General features: G+C 41.9%; 1 long non-coding RNA gene across 1 annotated transcript; it reads right to left on the bottom strand.

Annotated features, from left to right (window-relative positions):
• Positions 1-5,305: 5,305 nt before the first annotated feature.
• Positions 5,306-6,591, bottom strand: LOC114463390 (uncharacterized). The gene is made up of 3 exons (XR_003674091.1): positions 6,465-6,591; positions 6,133-6,181; positions 5,306-5,365 (listed from the first exon to the last, which is right to left on the bottom strand). It is a non-coding gene; the product is annotated as an uncharacterized LOC114463390 (long non-coding RNA).
• Between the last annotated feature and the right edge of the window lie 80 nt (positions 6,592-6,671).

Below are 6,671 nucleotides of genomic sequence, written 5' to 3' on the forward strand. Positions count from 1 at the left end.
TTGCCAGTGATGTTGTCAGTTCATGGGGGTGTGAACGACTTAAACGCTGTTATGGGTGAGCGTTGGTGGTAGTGGAGGTCACTAGTATCCTATAAACACCAACAGGAACCTCATGTTGCAAAGGTGTAAACATGCTGCTTATGTTACCAGCCTCCTCCTTATTATCCTCACTTGGTAGCTGACTAAGACAAGCTGACTCTTCATGGGGAATAGTCCATTACTTAATGTTGATTTACTGATGCAAAAATATAAGAGAAATATGTGTTTGTTTCGGCCTTTTAACCTTTTAGTATGAAGGTATTTAGTATTTATTTAGATGTTGATCATTTGTGTAAGCTAATGGCCATTTAGAAATTAAGTGTACGTGCTTCTCAGGCAACTTATCCTAAAATATGGTATGACAATTATAATGTTATTTGCACAAATAGACATGACATTAATTTGTTTTACATTGGTAAACCATATAGATGTACTAAAATATTGAGGTGCAGCCCGCCTGACAACAAGTCACAGTGATTTCAAGCAAAAACACGTCTAAAAATTCCATACCTGCATGGTTTTTTTTAAAAAAAATTTTAATCGAGCGAATGGAGGCTGACATGGTGTTTGATGGGCAAAATGATCCAAAAGTGGCAAAAATGTGAAAAGAGTGAAAAAGTGACTAAAATGGGCCAAAAGCAGTCAAGAGTGGCCAAAAACTAGACAAATAAAGAGGAATCAGGTGCTATGTAATGGCAAAGGGCAGCTTAAATGTGCAAAATGTAGCAAACAATAACAAAAGAGGGAAAAATGTGGCAAAAAATTGTGAAAAAGGGCAAAAATGTGGAATAAAAAGAGGTAAAATGTAGGGAAAAAAGGGAAACAAGTGGTATTAAGAATAGTATAGAAGGCTTTTATTGTAATCATACACAATGTACAACGAAATTAAAGAACAACTCTGGTGATGCAAGAGTATACAGGTATAAAGAAAAAAAGAATTTAAAATAAAATAAAAACACAATAAGCTAGTAAAAATAATGAAATAAAATAAAATGTACAATAGGAGACCATTATAGCGGCAATGAGAATAAATATATATATATATATTGCACATTGAAGAGTGAAACAATGGAACAGGATGTGACTACTGTGTTCAGTACCCTGATTGCACTCAGATAAAAAGTGTTAGTGAATCTGGAAGTGCAGACCTTGATGGACCTGTACCTCTTCCCTGGTGGCAACAGTGAGAACAGGGTGTGCCAGGGGTGTGAACTGTCACAGGTGATGCTTGTGGCCCTGTGCAGACATCTGGTGTTGTAGATGTCTGACAGAGGGGACAGCTGCACTCCTATGATGACCCACTCCACCAGGCTCCCTCGGATGAGAAGGGGGGGTGGTGGTTATTGAGGGAGCACCAGGCAGTGAGGTTCAGGATCTCCTCTCTGCTCTGTAGGCTCATCGTTGTTGCAAATCAGCCCAACCACAGTAGTGTCATCCACAAATTTTATGAGGACGTTGCTGCTGTGAATTGGTGCGCAGTATTGGGTGTACAGGGTGTACAGCATTGGACTGAGCACACAGCCCTGAGGAACTCCAGAGCTCACAGCCAGGGTTGAGGACTGGTGGCCCCCCAGCCTGATTGACTGCAGACTGTCGGTGAGAATTCACCAGAGATCATCCATCTGCAGGTGTGCTCGTCAATACCCAGACTGCACAGTTTGGACAACAGCCTGCTCGGAACAAGCGTGTTAAAAGCAGAACTGAAGTCCACAAACAACATCCTTGCATAACTGCCAGAGTATTCAAGGAGTTCACAAACCGTGTGGGGGGCTGTGTTGATTACATCATTTGTGGACCTGTTGGCTCTGCATACAAATTGGTTCTGATCGAGACTGGGAGGCAGTAAAGATTTTGTGCCTCAGAACCAGTCTCTCAAAGCACTTTATCACAATAAAGGTGAGAGCCACAGGTCTGTAGTCCTTCAGGCTGCTGACCGACCGCTTCTTGGGGATGGGTACAATGGTTGCAGATTTCAGGCAGCTGGGTTCTATGCAGGCTGCCAGCGAAAAATTTAAAATGTTTGTAAAAACCCCCGCTAGCAGGTCTGCACGTCCCTTAAGTACCCTCCCCTGGAAACCATCAGGACCCGCAGCCTTCGACCGGTTCACACCCCGGAGCACCCCCCTGACCTCCTTCGTGCTCACAGTGAGGGCCAGGGTGTCAGCAGCAGCATCGGGGCATCCTCCTCCTCTCTGACGTCAAACCTAGCAAATAACTGATTCAGCTGCTCTGCCAGATCTGTGCTGGTGCTGGTGGTGGAAGCACCAGCTCCTATGACCTCATATTTACCTCATATTGACGAAGTCACGGATGTCCTGCCAAACACGTGCCCTCCGTGAAGTGTCCCTCGATCTTTCTGGCATATGCTGCCTTTGCTTGCTTGATGCCCCTCTTCAGGTTGGGCGACCATGGCTCAGGTGGTAGTGGGTCGTCTTCTGATCAAGAGGTTGGGGGTTCGATTCCAGTACCTGACTATGTGTCGAAGTGTTCTTGGGCAAGACACTGAACCCTAAGTTGCTCCCAGTGGTCGACGAGCGCCTTGCATGGCAGTCCTGTCCCACTGGTGTGTGAATGTGAGAGTGATTGGGTGAATGAGCTGATATGTAAAGCGCTTTGAGACTGCTTCAGTGTGGTGATAAAGCGCTATATAAAAATCAAGTCCATTTACCATTCCATTTACCATCTGGCTGAGCTGTACAGATCCATATCTCCAGACCTGAAGGCAGTAACCTTTGTATGAGAGGTCTGTATGCTGAGGTGAAAAACAGGGATAGGTGATTTGATTTTTGGAGGTGGGAAAGGGGGAAGACTTTGTATGCATCCTTGATGTTGCTATAAACCTCATCCAGCACGTTATGACCTCTTGTTGCACGTGTAACATGCTGGTAAAGCTTGGGGAGCACAGTTCTTAAGTCATGATTAAAGTCTCCAGCCACAATGACAATATCATCAGGGTGGATGCACTTTTGTTTGCTAACAGAGGCTAGCAGGGTCTTTAGCGTTACTTTAGCATTGGCACTGGGTGGTGTGTATACAGCCGTAACCATGACAACCGTATGCTCGCGGGCCAGGTAAAAAGGATGGCATCTTAAGGTAATAAATTCCAAATCAGGGGTACAGTGTGTTTTAGTCACTGTAGCGTTGGTACACCACCTGTTCTTGGTGTAGATGATCAGTCCTCCTCCTCTGCTTTTCCCTAATTTACTTGTCCGGTCGGCTCGGTGTGCTGTGTGGTCTGTTAGCATGATAGCTTTGTCTGCTATCCCTGAGTGAAGCCAGGTCTCAGTGACAACAACAACGCTGCTATCCCGCAGAGTTTTCTGCATCTCAATGGTGGCCGATAGCTTGTTGAACTTGTTGTTCAGTGACCTGGCGTCGGTGAGGAGGATGCTGGGTAACGCTGGTCTGTACAGGTCTCTCCATAGCCGGGCCTGGACGCCGCCGGCTTGGCAGCCCCGCTTCCTGCACCACCGCCTCCTTTGTTTGGCCCTGGGGATAGTGAACCACGGGCTGCTTGCTTTATTTATTTATTGGGCAAAAATGACAAAAATTTAATCAAAGTGTCAAAAAGAACTTCCAAAAATGGACAAAAAATAAGGAAAAAGGGATATTTATTGGCAAAAGGCAGCTTAAGTCTGAAAAAAGTGTCAGAACTTTTTGAAAAGGTGCAAACATGGGCCATAGAAAGTTGCATAATGGCAAAAAGAAATTGGTAAAAAGGCATTAAAAAGTTTCTGGGGGCATAATAATTCAAATGAAGTCACAAAGAGCCACATGTTGAGCATCAATAACAATAACAGCTTCTACATGGTGTCGCTGATGTAGTAGGCTGGTCTGGACAGAAAATGCCAGGGCTGAATTTTGGTCCCAGTCCACCCCTGCTTAAGGATCAACATTATTAACCACATTCCCATTCCCCTTTGAGCCTGCCAGTATTGAGAACTATACTGCTGTTCTTTAGTTGAAAACATTTCCCATTTATTACTGGTAAATATTCTTCCAATCATTTTTACACTTTTGGTGTGTGTTTGCCTGAATTTTACTTAGATACTGTAACTCTCAGAGCAACAGAGTACAACACATGTTACAGTTAGTTTTAGGCTTATAAGATTATAAAAACAAATAGAAATCTTTTTGTGAAACTTTCTGAATAAGAATTTTTTGTTTTTTCTTTCTGTTTTGGAATCCAGGCTCAGTTTGCCAAAGCTGGAAGGAAAGCCTGTCCAATTACTGCAATGCGGCCAAGCTGAATCTGAGGAGATCTTCATTATAATGGATTACAAGGTGAGACACAGGATGTGGAATTGGAGTTGTCTTCTCATAGACATGCAATCTATTCTGAGACTGACAACACTGCTTTTGGGCACACATACGAGTTAAATTTCATCACGCCTTTTAATTGAGAAAAACAGAATACACCTTTACCAAACTATTGAGCTATTAACCCCTCAAAATCTAAACAAACATTATTTGTAATGAGTCAATACTTTGCTATGAAATTATTGTAATGTATGTTTTAGATATCTACTTGGTAAATATGACACTATCAGTACTTTAAATCTGATAGATATTTATAAAATCTCCAATGAACAATCTATGCTATGTTCACTGGCTACTCATTACTCAATATACTGTACCTCTCTATTCACAATTCTGTCCAACTTATTTACCACAGATTGTAGAGCACACAGGTGCTAGTTTTTATAAAAGGGGCAGGGCTAACAGTGCTTGTTTGTGACACAAGATGGTCCCAAAACATCCCATGATCTTGTTCTCAGCCAATAGCAAAATTTAAAGGTCCCATATCATGCTATTTTTCACCCATCTCCATTTGTTCTAAGCCCCAAAAATATAGTATTTGAGGGTTTTTTTTCCCAAACTCGCCTGTTTTCCAGAGTTTTAGCCTCTGAAAAGTCACTTTCTGAGCAACTCTACACAAACAGGCTGATTTGTGGCCTACTTATGCATATTCATGAGTGGGAGCGTGTCTATAGACGGGACACTGACTTCCTCCTCCGTACACTGTGACGTAGGGCCAGAGGATGGCCCGCCCTCCTCCCACCCACTCCATAGCTGAGCATTTGCTACTTTATAAAGAGAGTGTGGGGGCAGAGCGTTCGCCGATACAAACAAAGACTGTAGAAAATAGATACATAGCACTGCGCGAAGGACGCTGAGATGCTCACCTTCGTGGGAGTGTCTGTTAACATGTCAATCACGGCAGAGAGCTTCCTGGAGGCGCGGCTTCTCCAGCTCAGTGCCGTGTCAAATTTGTCATCAAAGTGGGAACGAGTCATCAAATTGGAGCGAGGTGTTTGGGCTCGCCCTGCAGTAAGAAAGGAGCAAATCACCTTCTAACTAATGGTTGAGGGAATCAATGAAAAAAACACTTTGGGCATGTGTATGAAGCCCTAATAGCACTTTTATGATGTTTAAAGCACAGAAAGGTCGATTTAGCATAACATGGGCCCTTTAATTGTAATGGCCAGGTTTCAAAACATAGAGGGCAGTCACTCTGACATTTTACAACTAAATATGCCAAATTGAAAAACTTTGTTTAAATGTTGAGAGTTAGACCAGGATTAATAGACAGCACTATTTCATACCCAAATAAATTTGTATTCAGCAAAAAAAAAGTGGTTTTGGGGGTTCAGTTACTCTTATATGTTTTATTTTTGTTTACCAAAGCTAACTATACTGTTACAACAACACTTTGTCTTGTACATAGACTAGAATGAACCACCAAATGATTAATTAATTAATCTTAAGACACTAGAATTCTATATATTTTCTATGTATTAATTTTGTTACGAAATGTGTTTCTTTTATTACAAAATATAATTTAGCTGTTTAAGGCTTGTGCTTGACTTATTATTGATCAATCTGCTGATAATTAATAGATCACACTCACAGCCATGAGGCCACATAGTGGCTGTACAATGTTGTGCCGCTGCAACCCTTCACCACCACCCCCTCCTTATTCTGCTTATGGTAAACTAAATACAATCTATTTGCCAAATTAGTGAACGCTACACCCTAAAATCATGTTTACAGTGTATAGAAGAATGATCAATATGCATAAACCATACTTACAGGGCAAAGTATTGGCCATTCTAAGGGCATGAAGCATCCACATTTGTCTCTGTGAAGAAAGACGAGATGAAACTTATTCCAATTCCTCGCAGTATAAAATAAGCTTTATTTCTGCATTCATTCAGCAGCAGGTTCCATCATCTAAAGAAAACAGCTTCCTTTTGAATTCATAAAAAAATACTTTCTTCCTAGAGTGCCAGTTAAAGTGATACTGTAATCATTTCTTTACAGAAAGTGATATACATTATTGTTGCTATACTACCTTCAATAAACCAGGAAACCTAAAATCACACTACATAGACAAAAACACAACCCATACATGTTTTACTCACCCAAAGTTTGAATCAACAGGGTGAGGTGTAGAGAATGACTCTGTATCGCCATCGAATGAAGAAAACCAAATCTCCCTCCTATTCTGCCGATTCTCTGCTCTCTTCCTGCCCTCTCTCTCTCACACACACACACACACACAAACAAAATTCACTTTGTGCATACCACTTTTACAGACACATTTTATTTATTGCACTTAAGGGAATAAC

Source organism: Gouania willdenowi, chromosome 5, assembly GCF_900634775.1.
Source record: "Gouania willdenowi chromosome 5, fGouWil2.1, whole genome shotgun sequence".
In the NCBI taxonomy this organism is placed as follows: Eukaryota; Metazoa; Chordata; class Actinopteri; order Blenniiformes; family Gobiesocidae; genus Gouania; species Gouania willdenowi.